The following is a 22,866-nucleotide window of genomic DNA, read 5'->3' on the forward strand; positions in this document are numbered from 1 at the left end:
TTTTAAATATTTGTATTATTTGGTACAGTCGCGTTATTTAATCATTACGACTAGATAATCGTGAAGGGGGCATCCCGCGCAACGATGACAACGTTGATCGCTGCTTCTCGCGCGGCAAGACAAGGGCAGAGGCCACGCGGCGCGGCGGTGGCGGGTGGCGGTGGCGCGTCGATTGGCCGATCTGGGTTCGCTGGCGAGCCGCGAGAGCGCGCTCGCGCGCGCGCCTCGCACTCGCGCGAGAACCAGCGACCGATGGCGACCGACGAGATGTGCCTGCGAAGTTACGTGCGGCTGTCGTGCCGTGTTTAGAGCCGCGCCGCCCGCGTGTGTTTACGCCGTTTTCGCGCTTTCCGTCCTTCCCGAGACCCGCGTGCTCGCGACGATCGCAGCCTCGTGTCGTTTTAGGCAACGACGACACGTCCCACGTCGGTGAATGCGTGCCGCGATTCCATCCTACATGTGTGTGTGCGCGCATGTGGTGTTGTGTTTGTGACGACGATGTGGTAGTGCGCTGTGTCGAAGAAGTGCCGACCAGTTCACGGTGGATCATCCGTCTGTACCGAGCGAGAGAGAGAGAGCTACACGTATGTAGGTAAATACCAGAGTGCGAGCAAGAGAGAGAGAGAGAGAGAGAGATTGAGAATGTATATGTGTGCGCGCGCGAGAGAGAGAGGGAGAGAGGGAGAGAAAGGACGGAAAGAAAAGTCGTGATCCGTGTTGCAGCTTACGTCGAGCCGCCGCCGAGAGCAACGAGAGTTGACACTTTCATGAGAGCATGGACCTACGGCTGCATCGTCGATCGTTTACGAGTCACCAAGAAGCAACATCGTCGTCCTACCGTCGTTGTTGTCAATAAACATCGGCCACGGACGGATATACAGAGTGAGTCATTGCTCCTTTGCTTTCGTTCATACGTTCGTGTTTCCTCCCCTCTTTCTACCATCATTCGTTTCTATTCGCTCCTCCTTCCCTGTTCCCGTGTCTTTTCTCGGGCTGACCTGCATTTTTCCCGAAAAACATCAATACTTGACTTATCGAATAACGAGAAGAAAGAAAGGGAATGCGTTGAAAAATTAGTTGGATTCTCCTCGGAGAAATGAGCGAATCTTCTTACGTCAAGTTAAGTTAGGTCTCTATTCGATGTGTACGAACCGACGAGTAATCCCGGTGTTTAGTTTTGAAAGTTTTGAAGAGTCAATGACACTTTGCGTCCCCGAGAATTCCGCGGCTAAACGTACACGGAATATTTTTGCCTGTCTACAACGTCGGAATTCTTCGGAGAGTTCTATCCGGATTTTTAACCTCCGATCTCTCGTTGCAATTTCCTCTCACAAATATTTACACATCCTCCTTCCTCCCATTTTATTTGCCCCCACCCCCCCCCCCCGCCCTCTGTCTTATTATCGTCTCCTCTTTACTCTCATATACTTTCTTACTTTTGCCGACTCATGTCGCAGCATCCCTATTAGTTTCGTCTCGATTCTTACATTCCTCCCAGATTTAGAAGTTAATTACGGAGGGAAAAGCCATCGAGATCATCACCGAAATGACCGGCCGGACGATACACATTTTTTTCATTCCACGATAGAGATTCAACGACCGCATTCAGAAATCCTCGTTTTCTCGCGGCTCCGGCGTGTATACAACGCACGCACACACACACACACGTGCATCCCGCACTGTCGGACGCAGCCGTGCGTTTTCTCGAGCCACGCTGGTTTTCTGCGGTCGGTGCTTTCGTTTCGACTGGTCGCGACTGGTGCTTTTTCTTCGGCCCCTCCGCGCTTCTCTCGTCACGCTGTCGATGCCCTTCGTACTCGTATACCGGGTGTCCTATCAGTCGACGAGAATCAGCTGTCAACTTGGAAAAATAGAAAATTCCTTGAGAGTTTATTCAATCGTATGAGATAAAATCAAAATTATCAGTGAGACGAAGAATTAAATGTCTTATTCCTTGCGTCTTGTTTTTTTCTTTTTTTTTTTTTTTTTTTTTTTTCCGTGAAATAAATCCTCTACAAGAATCGACAAAAATATAATACATTTAGTTAATTTTAAATGAATTGATTTTAGTAGACATTAATTACAGATTTTATTATGAAAATGATGATTCGAAAAAAGATCGACTCGACAAAGTCTATTTTCTGAAAGATAACGAAAAATAACGCGCACCGCACACGTGCATATATTTGACGTTCCAACCAAAAACCGTCTAGTTTCTAGTCATATCCCGACCTACACAGAGTATCGTATCAGCCTCTCGCTTATGTTTATATGCAAATCTTCGTGGCAAACTTTCGTGTCGAGAAAGACACTTTGAACGAATCAAACGATAAACGCTTTGCGTTTTCCGGAATGCCATAGAGAAAGAGAGAGACATACTCTGACGTTTAGACGGCAAAAGGTACGACGTCGCGCTACGACGAGGGCATAAGGCAAGGATAATGATATTACGGCTTAAAGAGACGGCTTAACCTAACCGTTAGTTTATTGGCGTGAAGGAGTCGCGGAGCGTGTCTACATCAAAGCGACCGCTTCCGAGCTCCACTTTGCCTCGCCGCCGCCCCCTCCCCCTCTCTCTCTCTCTCTCTCTCTCTCTCTCTCTCTCTCTCTCTCTCTCTCTCGCGCGCGCTGCTTCACTCCCCTCCTCCGCTGCTGCTTCGAATGCCTCGTCGCCGTCTCGACGCCGTCGACCACCACCATTACCACCACCACCACCGCCGTCGCCACCGACGCTTCTATTCGCTTCACCGAACTACGACACCCCGCGGCTCTGTATCCCTGTGAAGCTGTGTCGCCTATTAACACCTATTAACATCTGAAACGGGACACGCACACCGCCGTCGCGTCGCGACACAGAGATGGGGATCTCCTCTCGCCGGCGATAATCTCGCGATCTTCTCTTCTCGGTAATGTAGTTATCGTCGAAAGACGGCAGACTTCCGGGGTGAACGTGTCCGGACGAGATGTAAGATATTAAGAGAGATGTATAGAAAGGCTTTTTTAAGCGGTGGGTTAATAATAAAAGTATATAGCCATTTACATACAATATATTAATACATTTTATAGAGGGTGTCTATTCTCTGGATAAACATGGACAGCCTGGAATTTTTAGGAGATTTCTTTTGTGGGGAAAATCTGGAAAAATCGGAGAATTTTATTAGGATTCAGGGAACTTTTTTCAAAAATTCTTTGATAAGTTTGCTCTCGAATTATAAAGAGTCAGTCAGCCAAGCAAATTATACATTTTATTTATATATTTAATGTTTTAACAACATATGCAATACATATTCTTTGTAATTTTTAACGATAAAAAAATGAAGATTTGATCCAAGTGAAAAATCCTTCTCTTAGTGATTCAATTTTTTCATTTACTTGAAACTTAAAAAGCTCTGTATTTTCCCTTCGTATGAGTGAAAAATGTTAGAAAATGCATGCAATAAAAAATTTATTTTAGAGAAAGTTGTATAAAAATTTTTTTTTAATATTTTCTTGATCCAAAATTTTTAATAAAAATATCTAGAAGACCAGGGAATTTTTAAATAATTTTTTTACAAGATTTGAATAGAAACCCTAAAGAGAATATGTATATATAATGCATGTATTAATCTTCAAGTTGCATTCACCTCGGAAATTATCAGATTATTATGTGTCCGTTTTATTCTCTGTTATACATCGCAATAGCACTTAGAATCTAATAATCTTTTGTCTTTGGTAATAAATTTTATCGATATCTTCAAAATGGATTATTTATATTACATTATAAAACTATATTTTACTTCACATATTCAAAGCAAATAAAATTACTGGTCTCGTTAATTAAATTGCTACTTTCCGAATTGTAAATTAAAAATGAATATAAAATGAAAAAAAAAATGAAGGATTTTTCTCGCAAATTTATTCTTCAAGTTAAGTAATCATCAGTCAATTAATCAATCAAGCATGGAATTTCCGTGAAATAGCGCAGATTTTGATTTTTAAAAAATCGAGAATCAATCTATCTGTTTTTCCAAATTCTATACACTTTTTAATGTCGCGACAAAAACTATTTTCCTTCTTTTTCGGGATTCGTTTCTTTTTATTTACCGCTGCGGCCGGAATTGCGGTCGGTAATGGATAACGCGTCGACGAAATCTGCCGTGGTCGATCACGCGAGCGGAAGAGACGCGTGGCCACCCTCCGTGAAGGCGAAAGGGTGGGCGAAGAGCGAGAGGGAGGAGGTGGAGAAAGAGAAGTGCAGCACGCACAGTTTGGGAATCCCCTGGAGCACGACACGCTGAAGCGTGTCGACAAAGTAGCTGCTAGGGCTTTCCTCCTCCCCCTCCTCCTCCTCTTCCTCCTCCTTCTCTTGGTGCCATCGCTTTTGATACCACGTGCTCCTCGGCCGGGGGTTAAAGCGGCCGCCGACATCGGCAAAGCAAAGCAAAGCAAAGCAAAGCAGAGAGGGGAGACAAGTCCTCCCCATTTCGATATCAAAGACTCAACAGCGAGAACCGCTAAAACGATGCTTTTTGACATGACAAAGGCGCGCGATGTTTCTCCCCTTCCCTCCTTTTCTTTCTCCTCTTCTAACCTTTCTCTTTTACCGCGATGTGTGCGTGTGTCGCCCGCTCTTTCTCCACTTTTCTCAAGTCCATTTCTTGTTTGCGGCAAACACGCGCGCCCGCCAAAGAAAGTGGCTTACGTTTCGTATATACACTCTCGGTGTCGTCGTCTCCTCGTTGTCCTCGTCTCCTCTTTCTCTTCTACTACTATAGGCAATATTTTCTCACTGAAATCGTGCCGCGGAGAGAACAGATCCCTTTAAAGTGTTGCGTCTCTCTTTTGCGATCTCGCGATACCGTCTTGCCTTTAATTCACTCACGCGCGGGATATACGTTACACGTTACCTCTACATCCACGTAAACGTTTCTTTTTACCCACGTGTGTGTGATAAGTAGACATTGCGCTTCCATTGCGATTCTTTTTTTTTTTTAACAAAAAAAAATGTTCTTTATTGTGTGTTACTAAAAAGAAGTCTAATTTAATCTAAAATTTAATTTTTTTTAATCAAATCTTTTAATTCTTCGCTAGATGAACTTTGCAACTAAAGACTTTTATTAAATTAAACATAAACAATTAATCGAAGAATACATAATCTATCTAAGCTTCTCTAAAGCTTTAATTCGCGAAGAAAATAATGTAGTCCCAAAAGTGGGACATATCCTGCGGACATATACGGTATAGTATAATATAATCAGACATATCAGGACGTGTTGTAACGACGATTGCGCGTAATGTGTTGATAATTATTACGAGACGCGGCGCTTCTCTTGATGTAAACCGGAAGTATCCATAGTGTATGCGAGAGGAAAACAGTATCGCGAGCTTGATCCCCGCGTCATCTGCTCTCCTCGTGCAATAATTGCCTCTGTATTGCCGGCCATAGTTCTCTCTGCTGTTTGTCCGACTTCTCTCGCCCCCCCCCCTCTCTCTCTCTCTCTCTCTCTCTTTCTCTCTCCCTCCCTTCCTCGATCTCTCTTCTAGCTCCTCGGCTCCTGTGTCACTTAATCGCCGCCGTTTCAACCGCTTTGATTCGTCGCAATACCTATCGCAAAGCTAACGGTCGGCCGACGCTAATCGTCCGGTGAATTCAAAGTGTGCTTTCGCTCGAGTGTCCTTGCTCGTCGGTCGAACGAGCGTTGCGCTCTTCTTCTTTCGAAAGCATGGCACCCTTCGGATTGATGAAAGGATACCGACATCCAGGCACAATAAAATAGCCGGTGGTCCCGCAGTATTGAAAGACATTTTCGAAAACGATTTCCTTGATAAGCGTGAACATAAATGCATTCTTCTCATGTCGATATTTTATTATTGCTTTGGTTTTCAAGGAAAAAAAAAAATATCTCGTTTCATGTTCTGAACCACGTACAATATACAGGGTGTCCGATAATTACCAATCCCACCTCTCTAGGGCAGATAGAGCAGGTCAAACTGAACATAAAAGTCCTCTACCATTTTGCGATTTGCGCAATAATTATTAAAATATTAATTAAAAACGCTCAGCGAACGATATATATATATATATATATATATATATATATATATATATTTTAATAATTATTACGCAAATCGCAGAATGGTAGAGGACTTTATGTTCAGTTTGACCTGCTCTATCTGCCCTAGAGAAATGGGGCGGTAATTACCGGACACCCTGTATACCTGAGCGATAATGTAAAATAATTGGAAAATATAAAATAAAATTTTATTATACAAGACTTTGAGAAAATGAACATTAAAAATTACAAAATTAGTGATATGTTTATAATATATTTAAGTTATATTAAAGTTTGAATAACCTTTAACGAATACAATTTGTGCATATGTCATTTAATAAAAAAACAATTTGAAATAATTTAAATAATCATAATAAAATTTGCATAAAATGTCAAGATGTTTATTCTCACAATAAAATTATATTCTTTTTATAATAATATAATAATAATGTATAATAATTGCTTTAAGATTGAAATGGATGAAATATGTAGCGTAAACTCCACTCCAATTTACGTTTGCGTTTTAGTTTACATTGCATGCAGGCAGTATGTAGTTCGATCGCATGGATTCGCATTACGGCAAATCCATGCTCGTTCGCATAGCATAAGCGCATAGTCTTGACGATGAACACGAAGAGCGGCATGTAAATTTTTCAGCCGCAATACCGGAAGCGACGGTCGTGTAGACTCTCTATTGCCTCCTTATCCGGCTGGCTGAATCTTTTAACGTCGGTAAGAGGCAAATCTCGTCCCGCTTAATCCCGCGTAAAGGACGTTTCAGTGGGTTTTGTCGGTGAAACTTGTCTCTCTCTCCCTCCCTCTCCATCTCTCTTTATCCCTTTCTCGCGCCTCCTCTCTCGAAGACCGGTCGAAATCGATCAAACGATGAAACTCGGAGAGGAGCTATGCATTTTTTATGCGATGTAAAAGAAAGCTCGTAAAACTTGGAAAGACTCTGCGAGGTAATCCCACGCTGTTTCTTCTCGTTCCCTTTTCAGCAGCGAGATCTTCAACTTTAGTTTTGCAACGATCCCTTAATATTCTGCTTTCAATCTCGCTATGTGCACGATTTAAACGTCACGATTTTTAACGTTTAAATGTAAAAAGAATTTTATTGGCAAGATTTTGCGGATCTTATTAAATTTTTAAATTCGACACGACGATTGTTTAATGTACACCGTGATTTTGCTATATTCGGAAAAATGCATCTACGTTGTTTGGTACCTTGACGAAATCTGAAAAAAGATCTTACTCAAAAAATTATAATCAAGAAAGAATCTTTTGCATGGTCTCTGGCTACATGTACAAAACTCATCAGTTTGATCGATATTCGTTCGATTCGTGTTAGGTGCGCGGATTTATCCTCGGCAGAGATTTCTCTCTCGGCTCAGGAGAAGATCCTACTTGCTCGGACGAGTCTCGCGGTATTCTCTGCCGTCCCCCGGGCTCCCTCAGCCACGACGGCGATCCCGTTAACGAACGACGCCATTAAGGGCGCATTAACATATAATTTTCCGTGAGAAATTATAGGCGACTCAGCGCCGGGTTGCTTTGCACGGTGTTTATTACGCGTGTCCGCCGCATCGCGAGCGGCGAGAAAGAGAGAGAAAGAGAAAGACAGTGAAAAAACAAGAGAGAAAGAAGAAGAAGAAGAGAGAGAGAGAGAGAGAGAGAGAGAGAAAAGTCAGGAGCGCCACACCGACGTCCGGAGTCGATTGGCGGAAAGGGGAAGGGGGAGCGCAACGGATCACGAAAAAGAGGGGGAGGGGAGAAGGAGACGCAGAGGTTTTAAATCGCGTGATGTGTTAGTGCATTCATGCGAATCCGCATCGCGCAGCGGGGTCGGTGAGAGACGGGGTAAAGGGCGGGGAGGGGGGAGAGGGAGGGGGGACACGAGGAACGCGCGTGTGTGGGATCGCGTGCGGCGGCGAGATCAAACGAACACGCTTCGTCTCTGTCTCCCGCACTTGAGCTTTCTCTCTGTCTCTCTCTCTCTCTCTCTCTCTCGTCATCATCGTCCTCCTCGTCTCGTCGTGACTTCTCCTCTCCCCTTCTCGGTCGCGCCCAAGCTCCTCTGGCAAACACGCTACCAGTTTCTCACTTTTGCTCGCGAGCGCGTGCGTTCTCTCTTCTTCTTTCTCTCCTCGTCGACGACTACGACGACAACGACGACCCGACACCGGTTCTTTTTCTTCCCTCTTATCCCTTTGCCTTCTGCCCTCTCTTTTTGTGCGACGACCAACAGGCGCGATTCCATTATTATCGCCGATAGTTTAATTTTCATTAATTACTGGGCGCGCGGGCTTCCCACAAGGTTAAAACGCTATGATACCTTTTTGGTTTTGGTATCTTAAAATTCCTAAAGACCTAACAATAAGACAAAAAAAAAAAAAAAAGAAAAAAAGAAATAACACAAGTGAATCGCTGAATTTTGAAAAAGTTCACAAACATTATGTTCACAATATATGTTCACAAACATTAGGGTTCTTTGTATTAAAATCTTTCCCTCTTTGTCTTTCCCTCTCAACAGAGAGGGAATAAAATTTAAATTTTTTTTATTTTCAATATTTCCATTATATTTCCATTATATGATATAAATAAATGTGTATTTGTTATCGCGTTAAAGGACTTGTAAAGGAATTTTCTTTTAATTTTCTCCTAAAATTTATTATTTATTATAAAATTATACTCTTTTAATTTTCTTTTGTACATTTATTTTTTATCTAGTTATAAAAAGCATAAGTAGAATCCATTTTTAACAATGCCTGTGAAATTTACATAATAATACATAAAATATGTACCTTATAATAGAAATAGAAGTCAATCATGTTCCAAATGATGTAAATCAAAAAGATCGATCGAGATTTAATCTGGAACAGAAATGAAATCAGCCGCGAGGTCGGTTTTAAAAGAATTTCGTATAACGGGGCCAATCGTTCTGTACCTGACAATCTTTTTAAATCAGTATTTATACATGCCACGAGGTTGATAAGATTGTCGGAAGGCTGCCAGCTGCCAAGCCGCGCACCGGGAAACGCTTAGTCGCATTTCAGGTGCACTTGATGCATCGATTTAAGCTTCTTGGCCGAAGGCATCTTCGGCGACTAGATGCGGCATCGGTTCTTCCTCTCTCAGATAGGAAACCGGTTATCCTCTTAAAAACAAAATCGCGAAAGACTATTTTCAAGAGTCCGAAAATTAAAAAAAAAAACTTTAAAGAAAGTCCCGTCTTTTCTTAACAAATATAAGCGAATAAAATATTTTATTGCTTTAAAGTCTAAAAATATTTATCAAGTGTTACTATATTGAAATCAATAGAGCGATAAGCGGAATTAAAAAAAGGAAATTAATATATATTTATGAAATAAACCCAGGACTCAATTGTATTAACGCGAAGAAAAATTCAGAGCGTATCGATATAAATTTCTCTCTTTCTAATTCTCTCGGGACACTTTTCGTACATATATCACTATCTTTCGAGATCGGCTTCTTTCGTTGACGATCCTACGTCGGCCCGGTCAAACCACTGACACCTTTTAAGTCGCCGACTTTCTTCCCCTTACGTTTCTTCACTTTCCTCGCTCTCCTTTGCTCCCTCACCGCCATACTTTGGTCTTTCGTATATTTTCTTTGTCCTCTTTCCGACTGTCACGCAAATTTCTCGCTTCATTATCGCCGGTCACGTCACTATATTTCCGAGTTCGTATTTCTTTCTTTTTTTTTTTTTTCTTTCTCTTTCGTTAACAAAATTTAGCATTTTAATAAAGCAAAGTAAGATTGAAATCCGTACATGAACATGATAAGCACACTTGAATCTTTTTGTGTGACAATGTTCTTTTCTTTTGACGTCTAGAATAAAATTTCCCTTTGCAAACGACTTTTTTTATCGATCAATAGATACCAACTTTTGCCGTTTTTGCGGTCATGAATTTAAACAAACGGAAAGGATAATATTTATGTAAAAGTTTTTTTTTTTTTTTTTTTTTTTTTTATAAAGTAATCTCATGTCTTTTTTTTTATTGTACTTTCTTTTTTTAATTCTCCCAGGTCACTTTTTTATTATTTGTTTGCTTTGTTCTTGATAATATATATATATATGGGACAAAATGATTTGTCGTTTTAGCTGTCTCAAAGCGCTTAAAAAATCTACAAAAATTTATATATATGTATACTCCTTGACATTCGTAGAAAATGATCATGTAGTTGCAATAAAAATTAAAAAATAAATTTTGAACATTTTTATTATCATATACATTCTATTATTAAATTATTGATATTGTCAAAGTGATGTATATGTATATCTTTAAGGATTAATTTTTTCAAACAAAATTTATTTTCTTGACTTTATTATCTGATGACTGAAATATATCTTTAGCGATAATCATAACGGTGCAAACCGATTGATCCGATGAGAATGTAATAGAATAGGAGAGATCATTATTCGTTTCAATTGAAAAACCGACCGACTGATCAGTACCATCGAAAAATCCGAGTTTCCGTTTAAAGATCCTCTTAAGAATCTGCCCTTGTACCTGGACCCTATCACTTTTTTGTTCCGCGTCTTCGTATACACCGAGATCTCTCTCTCTTTCTCTCTCTCTCTCTCTCTCTTTCTATCGCTAGAGAGAGATGAATAGAGGCAAGAGAGAAGATCAGTCCGACCGAAGGAAGGTAGTGGAGAAGAAGAGATAGGAGGTGGGGGATGCAGTACGGCGGAAGGGAAGAAAAAGAGAAGAAGCGCGCCATGAGAAGGGGAAGGGGGGCAGGGGAGGGGAAGGGAGGGGAGGGATAGAACGTGAGAAAGACAAAGATAGTGCTCGATCTTTCTCCCTTGGCTCCTACGGTCACCGTAGTTTCAGTCTCACCATATACGTTGCATAGGACGCATGAGGTTTCGGACCCTTCGCTCTTGTGTTCGCCGGCATAGAATCCTCGTCTCTTTTCAACCGTGATCATTTCTGTGAACTGGTCATCGTTGAAAAATGCCTGAAAAACCGTGATCCGATGTTTCGTGCACGAGTACACGAGTTTTTTTTCCTCACGATAGATATCTATTAATATTCTAAAGAACACGAATAGCGAGTAATTACGTATGGTGAAATGAACTTTAAAAGCCGAGAAGCGAAAGTTACCGAGTCTCGTGTGAGAAAAGTGTCGATCGTTCACTCTTACATTCGCGAAGATAACATTGAGAATAAGCCCGTGTAAAAAAGGAATTTATAATCGACTTATCCGATAGGATTAATACGATGACACGATGGTGCGTAGCTATTGTCGCGAGATGATTTTCAACGACGAAAGGTGACAGTAAAGTAAAATCAGCTTCGATGACCGGTGATCGATTCGCGATGAGGAGAGGAGGGAGGACGTGCATTCCGCCACGGGAGACTTCGATGCCTCCGTCCGGAAAATCTCGACGCGAGTGATGCAGTCACCCGGGTGTTGATACTCTATACCGATCAACAGACGTTTCCTCCGAGTCATCGGGGGTGGAGATATATCTCTTGTCACGCGCAGACAACTCTTTCGTTAGGCAGATAATAAATTCGTGGAGTTCTTGCTCGAAGAAAAATTGCAATTTCTGAAACGTTCCACCTCCGTCGTAAATTAAGGGAAATTAAAGTGAGATTCGGATTTGCAGTGCGAGTTTGAGTGCTTATAAAGAAAGTTTCCCTCTGTGAACTGTGATAATTCTGTAAAAGAACAGACTCGGCGAAAAAAAAAAGGAATTTTTTACGTAAACTGTGATATTATCGGAAATGATAACGATATAACCGGATAATTGTTCGTAGTGTAACGCGGTGAACTTCAAAAAGAATAAATAAATAGGAGGATAAACCGACTAATAATCATCGACCAGACATAACCGGCCCGATAACGACGACGACGATGATGATGTATGAACGAATCGTATCGCCAAAGTCCCATGAACCGGCACGGAGTCAAGGTATTAATTGCAGTAAATTACTGGAGGCTATTAATTACGGCGCACCGAACGGATCATTAATTGCGATCTAATAAGTAGAAAAGGAGGGGAATCACTTCCGCTTTATAATTTCACGAATTCTTTGCTATTATCGCGTAATATAAAATATGAGATTTTTAAAAAATGTATATAAAAATCATGGAGACTCGACTCTACAAAAATAAACAATTTTATTTTACTGAAAAAAATAATATCAATCTATATATATGCTAAAATTTTCTAAATTTTTATTTGCTATAATGCTAAATTTAATCAATATATTTAACGTCATAAAAACTACATTTTACGTTAAAAAACAGTATAATTATGGATTTGGTGCTGTGAATACATCGTACTTAAAAATCTAAAAGATTTTTTAGAGTTTTGCCATTCTTTTAAATAGTTCTAGAATGCTAAAGATTTTAAATAGTTCCGATAATTAAATTTAAAAAATCAAATCCGAAATTATAATGTGTTAACGCATCAAATCATGAAACTAAGTGTATCAATATTTTTGGATCCTTTTGGCTTTTTTAACTATTGAAACTATTTAAAATCCTTACATAAAACTCTAGACCTATTCAGAAGAATAACAGAATTCTAAAAAAAAACTTTTAGATTTTTAAGTATAGTGTGCCAAGTCCCCATAGGAGCTATGGATTTTTACATATTTGAAATTTTAAGTTTGTTTTAATTCTTTTGTGGAATAATACTTTATTAGGATACTTTGAAGATGAAACAATCCTCTAAATTGTTCAAGGTATTTTAAATTATTTTGATGAATACATTTGTTATAATGATTATTCAAAAAATATATGTTAATTTCTTACGTAAATTAGATTGAAATTTCTATCACGTTTTAATTTGCTATCAAATTAAAAAGATTATTTTTTTTTTATTTTATTTTATTTATGTTAGTTTGTGTGTGGTCGCGCGGTATACCTTTAAAGTTTAAAGATTCTTTTTATAAGACCTAGACTTTTAAAAAGTCCCTAGTTCGTAATTCGGTCCGCTGTATTAAAAGACTATAACTTGCAGAGGGACAATGACTTGACTTTTAAAAAACCGATTCAACAAAAGAGCTGCACATGTTTACGGCGAGTCATAATTATAAAGATTGTCATAAAGTTTCCGAATGCAATGTGTTTCGGAAGCTTTGTAGAACAATATCTTTTTCTTCTCTTTGAACATACAAGTAACCTGAGAAATATTAATGTTCCCTTTAACCGCTACCTCTTTTTTTTCCTCGCTTAATTACTTCAATTTCTTTGATAACAGCCGATATTTATCTACCTACAATTAACATTGTCCGACAATGGCTGAAGTGATATTTGGAAAACTCGAAGATAGATCAGGTAGTTATGTTTGTCAGGAGAAAAGGAGCTTTGGTTAAAACCGACACGCCGTTCGTCTATCCCGACCTTAACCGCCACCTGGGGTGAGCGGTCCCTCAGATGTTCCTTTGAAAGATTTGCAGCTTGAGTATAGTAAGGTGACATGCGTAAAGTCATCTGGCGATAACGGTGACACGCCTTTGACCGCTTCCGCCTATGTCTTCCGCCGCGCCGTCGTTTGTGTATCGCGTATCTCTCTCTCCCCTCCTCTTTCCATCACGTCTGTCGTATCGTGAGTTATCCTGAAAAACATGTTCTCAGATCTGTATCTGATGAGAGAAAAAGTAACGGATTTTATTCGGCCGCGAGAGAGAGAGGACGCTTGAGCGCTCGCGTTCCTTGAAATGTCATCGCGCATCCATTTCAGTTGTTCCGAATTAATCTTTCCGCTGTGCGATATATAACGCTTATTAATATTAATGACATGCTAATGTATGAATAATATCACGTACATTACGCAGGCACAATTAGACATATCGATACGAGTAATCAATTGACAATTAATCGAGTTACCGTTATATCGAACGTTAGAAATAATAAATTGCTTATAGCTTATATCAAATAAGTTGAGCGATGTGTCATTAAAACGAAAGCTTTGATTGTATATAATTAAAGCGGAAGCTTTAAAAAGCTTGCTCCGTTCACGAAAATTTTCAAGGCCATCGCAACGAATGTGAAAGCGACTTTTGAAAATTCAGATTTTTATTTTTAAATGGAGAGAGAGAGAGAGAGAGAGAGAGAGAGAGAGAGAGAGAGAGAGAGAGTCTTTGCAAAAAGGTTAAATGGAGGTCATAAGAAAGAAAAAGGATTGGGGCAGGGGGATATGTCGGACATGTCCGCGCTCTCGGGCGCGTAAAAGAGATTTTGCCGACGTTGCTCTCCGCAGACGAGAGGTCGAAGGAACTACTTCGCGGACCAGAACGACGAGGAGCGGCGCGAATAAGAGAGCGAGGCGGGAAGAAAGAAAGAAAGAAAGAAAGAAAGAAAGGAAGGAAGGAAGGAGGATCGCGGAGAGGGAGGGCGCAGAGAGAGGGTTAGCTGAAAGGGTTAGCTGAATGGGAGCCGTGTGTATGCTTTCCTCGTTTGAGAAGCCTCGGGATAACCCAGGGCCGTAAAGGAGAGAGATCCCGCCGTTTCCTAACGTACGCGGATTCTGCGCGATAAACCCCGCGTCCGTAATTATTTAACACCCGTTAAATCAACGCGCCGTGGCCGATCGGTGCTCGCCGCCGCGTCTCTTTGCCACGCCGTATATGGGGTAATAGTGAGCGGGGTCGATTGGTCCTCTCTCGCCGATATTCGTACGGATTCTCAAGAATCGATTGCAAAAGGTTCGATACAGGGTGATCTGGGAGAGAAGCGTGGAAAAATTTCGGAACGTGCGCGTGATATTTTGTAGAGTAAACAAGAACCGCGGGGGGGGGAGGGGGGGGGCGTCGCGCATCAGGTTTGACGATCATCATTTTCGGTTTTGTTAGTTTTGTTACTAATAATACGGACGGGAAAACGAGAGATAAGCACGTTTTGTTAACCGAAACTTTTATGGTACCACAATGAATCGAATTTTCGGTTTGCCGCATCGGTATTTCGATTCGTAAAGAAAGGACGACTTTTACCTGATGCCTGCGAGAGGAGGCCTGTCCTTCCTGGAAAACGTCTCCGTTTTTGGACGCTGCTGTCTTTTGTGGAGGTTTTCTTTTTTTTTCACGGAAAAGCTATCTTGATAAATTTCATTACGATAATCATCTTGTACGGTAAACGCCACGTTATTAATTCCGATTATCAAGGGGGGAAAAAAAAAAAACAATCCCAATTTTACTCCGTTTTTCATCTCGCGACGTAAAGCGCCGCACTATAATTAGAATTTCGAATGCCTCGAAGGAGAGAAGGAAGATGCGCTTTCGTCGACCGCTCGTCGTCGGCGACGAACCGTGGCCGGACCCCCCCGGTTACGCGCTCGGGACACCCGTTAGAACGCGCGGCGCGGCTCGACGCGACGAGGGAAGGGCCCCGGAGAGTCTCGAACCCGCGCGGCTCGCCGAGCGAGCGAGCGAGCAAGGCGTTCCGAAAACCTGTAATTACGGACCCGGCGTACATCAAGCGGTGCCGCCGCCGCCGCCGCCGCCGCCGCCGCCGCCGCCAGCCGCCGGCCGAGGCCTACGTCTTCCGTCTCTCTTTTTATATCCGTTTCTTTTCCCCGCCTTTCTCCTGCCTCGCTCTCGCGCTTCTCCGCCGACTCCGTTCTCTACCGCCCACCCCCGCTCCCCCCCTGCCCCTCTCCTCGCAATTCCTCCCCTCCAGGCCCCTTCAGGGCCGTAAGGGTACGCGAGTCGAAATAACTGCTCCTAATTTGGATCCTTGACTTCTGGCGATTCATGTCTATTTTATGGTTTTGCGGTTTATTAAAAATTGGGGAAATAATTATGTAATCATTGATAATTTAATAAGGATTAACTTAAATGAAAATTATAATTAGTTGTGTAAATTATTCTTCGATTTTTCTCGTAAAATACAATTTACGACGACACAAGTCACAAGCGTTTTAAGAATAAATAATGATAAAGTATCTGTAATAATGACAGAGACGTTACGTTTATCGTTACAGATATTATTTATTCTTCGTGAAAATTACATTTAATTTTTACTCTTTTCTCTTATCGTTGTCGTGGCGGCAACTTTTGACAGCAAAGGCGAATATAATTTATCTATCTGTAAGTAAACGGAACTGCTTATTGTAATCCTAAGGAGCATAAAAGAATCATAGTGTACGACATTGCTTCTCTCTTTGATCTCTCTTTCCCCTTCTTTCTTTCTTTTTCTTCGAAAGTACCGCCGTACCTGTCCGACTTGTATGCCTCCTCTGTTCTTCTCTTTTCTTTCGCTGTGTGCCATTCGTTTCTTCTCTTCTACCGTCTGTTATCGGTATCCGTCCTACCTTACGCCTACTCCGGATAGTAGCTCAATCGCGAAACTTTTCCTCCTTCGCGTGATCCATAACATATAATAATGCGATAATCGTACGTATTTGTGATTATGAATTACGGCGATTTTTTTAGAGATTGTGTCAATTTAATTTAATAAATAACCAAAGATTTTAATTATCTAGATATTGTTGTATCAATAATGAATTAAGTAATATCATTTGAATTTATAATAATATAAATATATATATATATATATATATATATAATAAATCTCTTAAAAAGAGTAGTAATAATACTAATCACTACTATTATCGAATTTGTCTAATGCAATTAGTATTTTACATTTTAATTTAATAGTTTTGTTTCTTTTCATAACTTTTATAAAATGTATACCGCCAGGTTGTACTATTTAATATTATAATTTTATTATATATTTATAGTCGGCGGTTGGTGAAAAATGTAGAAAGGAGAAACTCGCACTCTCTTGGGAGATTCGCTGGAGGAAAGGAACGCGCGTGGTTGATCGCGACGTACAAAAAGCCGGCGTGTCAGCGACTGCATAGAGAGGTGTATCGTCGGTTGGCCTTTAAGATTCCTCTTCGTCCGCCGATGCGCCTTTCTTCTTCCCGCAGCATCGTTCGTTCGCCCTCGTCTCCCGTTTTTTTGAAAGAATCTTAATCGCTCGCCGATAAATGGCCCTCGCGAGATCGCCAGCGACCGGTGTTGCTCGTCGTTCTCGCTTTTAATCCGTTTAGATCTCCGCTTTTTAATCTTTTCCATCGTTCTAATTGTGCGTATATTTAACAGAATTTTAATTATATATCTACACGATAATTTTGATCGATTTTAATCGCATCTCGATGATTGTGTGATTAAATTTTAAAGTCACTAAGGCTCCGAAATTTCCGAAAGAGATTTAAGATATCTATTATCGCGACCACGTCGTTAAAGTGAAATAAATAAGAGAAAAATATCGTATCCGCCCTTCGGTAATGGAGATGAGAAATGAATCACGCGAATATCGGGAGAATCCGTAGAGAAACAGCAGAAAGCAAGTTCCGCGGCGAATCACACAGGCAGATCACTCGAGTGGCTTCGGATGAGCAAATCATTTCGCGATGGTCCTCCACGAGACGGTTTCAAAGCGAGTTGTCGACAATCCCATTGTTGCGCATCTCGTACAACGAAAGAGCCCAAAGGGCTCTGTCAATTATTTCCCGCTTCGCTGTCTTTCGCGAGTAATCGACCGATCGCGTGCGATATGCCACGCATTACACCTTTTGAGAAATGCCGTGTCTTAAGTTCTGAAGCAACATAATTTATGATCGCGCAGTTAATTTATTAAATTATTCCATACACAGAGAAAAAAAGAATATTCTTATTTTGACAATATCTTTACTTTACAAAATGTAAATCTTGAAATGAGATTATATTGCGTTAAACAAAGAAAATTTGTTTGAATGAAGAGATTTTTTTATATAGTTTAACCGAGAAAAATATATTCTTCTTCTTCTTTAAAAATAATTTTTGTTGAGTGGAGAGAAAAAAATGTTGCATAGAAAATAACACATGTTCAAATCGAAGATTATCATCTTCTTAGGGTTAAAATAATTATTTTATTCTTGAAATGACAATTATGGTATTGAAATAAGGTTATAATATTGTTGAAATTTAACATTTTTAAATTCTTTTGAGAAAATTATAAATTGTTGCGGATATATGAAACAATAAACTCGTTCATATGAGTATATAAGTTTGGATTTGACACTTACTTTTTTTCTGTGTAGGATTATAATTCAGTATATGCTGTATGTGTGTGAACATGTATCTTATTTTATCAATATTTATATAATTATCAGTAGTTATAATTCTCTTTGTGTTTATAGAGAGTAAAATCACTAATAAACTCATCTCTCTTTTTCTCTCTCTCTCTCTCTCTCTCTCTCTCTCGCTCTTTTGTCAGAGATCGATCAAACTAATTATTATTATAAATATTACTATATTACTATATTATCACACACGATAACTAAGATAACTTTTAATCATCTTGCAGATTTTTTTCATTTTATATATATAATAGATGTTAATTTTATAGAATTTTATATGACCCGACTTGAATAACTTAATTAAAATGTCAATATTTCGATATGATATTTTATCGTTTTTTTTTTTAATTTTATTTTTTGCTGTTATACTTACAATTAGCATCCCTTGAGATACTGTGTACATCTACTTTGGTCGGTAATATCGCATCTAGTAAACAAAACTTTTTATCAGCCCTGATGTAAAGGGGCAGGTATATATCGGGCGACAGCTGTTTCTCAATTTGTATCCCGTTGGCGATAACGACACCATATTCTCGATAGTCGCGATTATGGACCGCAGCCTTTGTTATCTGCGTTCATTTTGACATTTTGACGCTTAAAAATTATACGGTATTTTTATCATCGCAATCATAAATTTCTTAGCCAATCCTTATACAAGTTAATTAAAAACTTTAAATATCGCGATACCATAAAACGCACAAATAACGACTTGCATTCTCGAGTTGACTATAAGGAAGATCCCCCAATAATGACATATTTAAACAATAAATCTCCACTTTTTTCGACGCGCATGAATTTCGAGGGATCGGACACTCGTGGATGCGATTACTTCGAGCACGTGTCCCTATACAAGCGCGAATTATCGGCGGTGACCGGAAGCTACCGCAAATTCCTTGCGTCTGGAATTGAAAGTCACAAGGGTGTGAATTTTAATATCATATTGCGGGAAGAGAAACTCTTTTTCGCGCGAACGGACGTGAGAATTTTCGCGAATTCTTCGCAGCACATACGGCTTTAACACGCCTCGAAGGATCTTAATATCTCGTCGAACGTGTCCCTTATGCCTTCGCGGTATGTTTCATCTTTTCGTATTCGCAAGCGGGATTCCGCCGACGATGACGTCGTCGTCGACCACGCGAAACGGACGTGATTTCACGCAGGACCAAACCGCGATTTTATACCCGTAGCCATTTTACTGTAAAATTGACAAGTGAAGCAAACATATTTTAAATTTTATATACTATTATTATTATTAGTATATTATTTTATTATATTATTATATTGAAAAGAACAATTAAACATAAATTTTTATGCAAAACGATGAGAAATCCAAAATTAAATATGAGGTGTAATGTAAAGTTTTAAAAATATAACATATGAAACTCTCTACGTTACAGGCTCTTTTAATTCTTTTATAAAAATCCCAGGCTTTTTATAAAATGCCCGTTTGCTAACGTTCGACGCTTTATAAAAGAGCTGATTAAAAAAAAAAGCTTGCAAAATGTATGTAAAATCTATATTATTATTTTAGTATAATATATCTCTGTATTAATTTCGCACATATTAAAGTAGATAATTTATACTGCTTTTATATTTGCTAAAATGAAAAAGAAAGCCGCGTAAAATGATAAAATTGTACGATTAAAAAAATATACAAATAAAAATATTAATAAAAAAAATTAGAAATAAAATAAATAAATAAATAAAAATTCGAAATGTTTGATTTATTATTGTAGCTTTTTATAACGAGAACGTGTATCCATAATGCGAAATCATAACGAGTAAAATAATTATAAAAATTGTATTAAAAGAGTAGCCTTTCGCAATTATTTACATGACATCCCTATCGAAGCAAAATCTCTTTCGCGGTTTAATCCTCGACTTCAAAGAAAACGCAAAGCGATGAATTGAGAGAAAAACACGCTCGGATAAGGATATCACGTGCAATACGAGAGTCACCGAGCCGGAAAAGGTTAATATATTCTCAGTCCTCTGGAAGCGCATGAGGGTTAAGGTCATTAAATGGGACGGCGATGATGATGGTGGTGGTTGTTGGCGGAATACAAGATCACAGATAACACGGTCCGTAATTCGTTAGTGCGACGCGAACATAATAATGTTAATTTACACACCTTAGATGCATTTTCCCTCCACGCGCCTCTCTTCGTCCTTTTTCGTTTTATATTTGTCTAATGACGTTTCATCTCTATGTAATTATTCGACGGCGCGCTAACATGTAATTAAAAGTCGCAAAAGTGAACGCGCGCAAACTATTAGGAGGGCGTCGACGAATTTTAGCCTCCCCGAGGGCAGAGAGGGAAATGAGTTTCGTTAAATCTTATAATTCTATAATCTCTTCAGTTACCGATCCTCTTTACGCGAATAAAAGAGGGTTTGAATCAATTTTTTTTCTCAATAAACATTGAGAAAGATTACGTTGATTAATTTAAAAATTATAATTGTGTCTTTAGGTTTAGGATCATAGATACGTCATTCGTAATTGTTTACTTTTCTTGTCTTGTGTGTCTTAGCACACTGATATAATCTTTATTTTGATTTAATTTATAATTTTCTTTTGTAATTAAAACAAAGTTTGACGCTTCAATTTGATAATGTGTAAGTTCAATAGTAAAATTCATTGGCAAATTTAATACCGCGTAGTTGTAATTAATAGTAGATTTAAATGTTTTATTAATATAAATACACTGAAAAAAAATAATATTGAATCAACATCATCGTAGTTGAAATTTATTTAATTAATTCAACAACATTATTAATCAAATTAATACGCTACGTATTGATTTGATTAATAATGTTGTTGAATCAATTTTTTTTTTTTTTTTTTTTTTTTTTTTTTTTTCAGTGTAATAAAAGAACTCTGAAAAAAAAGGCTTTTCCACACTCAGGTAGAGCAATCGCCTGTCATTTAACATCAAAGTGACATGCGCTTTCTACCTGAATTTTGACAGTTCGAGTAGCACGTGTTAATATTCCATGTTTCGTAATATTTTCGCAATTCAATATGTTATTCGCATTTACCTTACTTTGAATAAATGAAAAATAAGCGAGTTCTCTACAAACGATCGGCAAGATAGATTTTCCCGTTTTCAACTTGGAATATTATACGCGATATGTCGTCTGATGCGCGATAGATGGCGACACCGACTTGATAAAGGTTCAAGAGGGTGAAGGAGGAGGAGGAGGAGAGTAGATCAGATTGAATTTCAAGCTGATATTGTACGCGATTTGAAAAATCCCTGCGATTGATAACGTTATCGGCATCGTCGGGGATCGGTTACGCGGTCTCGTTCGCTTTCCTGGTGGAGAGAGAGAGAAAATCGAGAGAGGGAGAGATGCCGTTTGGCTGTGTGAAAAAATCGGCGGTTAAAAACAGCGGAACGACAACACGGCCGGCAAGGACGACCGAACGGTGGCGGAACGTGTTTTGCCACCACGAGGATGAGATTCGTGGAACGGGTCGAGAGAAGTTGGTCCGTCCGAGAATGGACGCGAAGATATTGTCAGACAATGAGAGAATGTTCGCGAAAGAATTGATACGGCCGAGAAAGCCTCTTAAGTTAATACCTCGTGGCCGCCGTTGCTGACAAACGTTTTTCTCCCCCTTTTCATCGGGGGATATTGCGTTCGACTGGTTCAGCTCTCCGACTCGAAAGAGAGGTACGGTTATACAATCAGACTGAGGAATTCGTCGATTATCATGGTTCGCCATTGTTTGTAAGACCTCATCGTATGCACGATTGTTTGGAAAAATTCTCAAGCGTTCGCAGTCGGCAAGAATTTTATTTTTCCACAGTAAAAACATATATATATATATATATATATATATATATATATATTTCTTCTTCCCTCTCACAAACATTAGAAGGTAAATAGCTTAATTATAATCTGAATTTATAAAACAGAATTATGTTACACAAAGTTGACTACAAGTATATGATATATGGTTATAGTTATAAAACAACAAGTGAGATGATGTATGTACGCACATGTTGATTGAGAAATAATTATTTCATAATTTTTCCATGCTGTATCTTATGATTTAATAATGCAATATATTTATAATCAATTTTGAAAACAGTACTAGAGGTAAAAGCTAGAGAGTTTTAGTTTTTTTAGGAATGATACGTGAAAAGGTTTCTACAAGGCATCTGGAAATCAGAGTCAACGTAGTTTGCAAGGATTCTAGATTCTACCCCTACTCTGCCTCATCGCTATATCAATGTGGCGTCAGTCCTGGTCAGGACGCAGCCTTAGTTCAGTGTGCCTCCAGCAGTGCCATCGAAGCCATCGCAGGCTCAATCTTACAATCAAACAAAGAGATTTTTGCAGTGTTTGTAGTTTACAGCAGTTTGCTCCACTTCTATCAGAATCATAATAGATCCTTGTAGGCTTAATAAATTTAAAGGCAGCCTGTGTTAGATTCCACCACTAAGATGGTATGTACTCTGATTCTTCTCTTTTGACTCAGGTAAATGTGCATTGGAGCAAGATGATTCACTATGACAGCTTTTCATTTCATATTTCTTTCCATGTATGGGTCGGGATCAAATTTCCACGCTTAAAGGGCCATCCCTTCTTTCTTCGATAACTTTATAATAGTGATATAGCGATAGTAATATTGAAATTATTATTAACTTGTAAATTGTTATAAATTAATGATATTTTATTATTTTATACATCTATGTGGATGTATATGAAGAACTC

At 39.2% G+C, this 22,866-nt stretch overlaps 1 protein-coding gene across 10 annotated transcripts in view; it reads left to right on the forward strand.

Moving 5' to 3' along the window:
- The first annotated feature begins 215 nt into the window (after positions 1-215).
- Axn (protein axin) overlaps positions 216-22,866 on the forward strand; it is a 30,330-nt gene continuing 7,679 nt past the window's right edge. For 4 of the 10 annotated variants that reach the window (XM_072891839.1, XM_072891847.1, XM_072891848.1 and 1 more), the window contains exons 1-2: positions 216-592; positions 724-882. The gene's annotated coding sequence lies outside the window, so the exon portion shown is untranslated. Of the gene's footprint in view, positions 593-723; positions 883-10,867; positions 11,980-21,334; positions 21,820-21,844; positions 22,028-22,117; positions 22,599-22,866 lie in introns of those variants that run through there. The other 6 variants (XM_072891841.1, XM_072891840.1, XM_072891844.1 and 3 more) reach the window with 6 other exon arrangements.

This window comes from Anoplolepis gracilipes, chromosome 5 (genome assembly GCF_047496725.1).
Source record: "Anoplolepis gracilipes chromosome 5, ASM4749672v1, whole genome shotgun sequence".
In the NCBI taxonomy this organism is placed as follows: domain Eukaryota; kingdom Metazoa; phylum Arthropoda; class Insecta; order Hymenoptera; family Formicidae; genus Anoplolepis; species Anoplolepis gracilipes.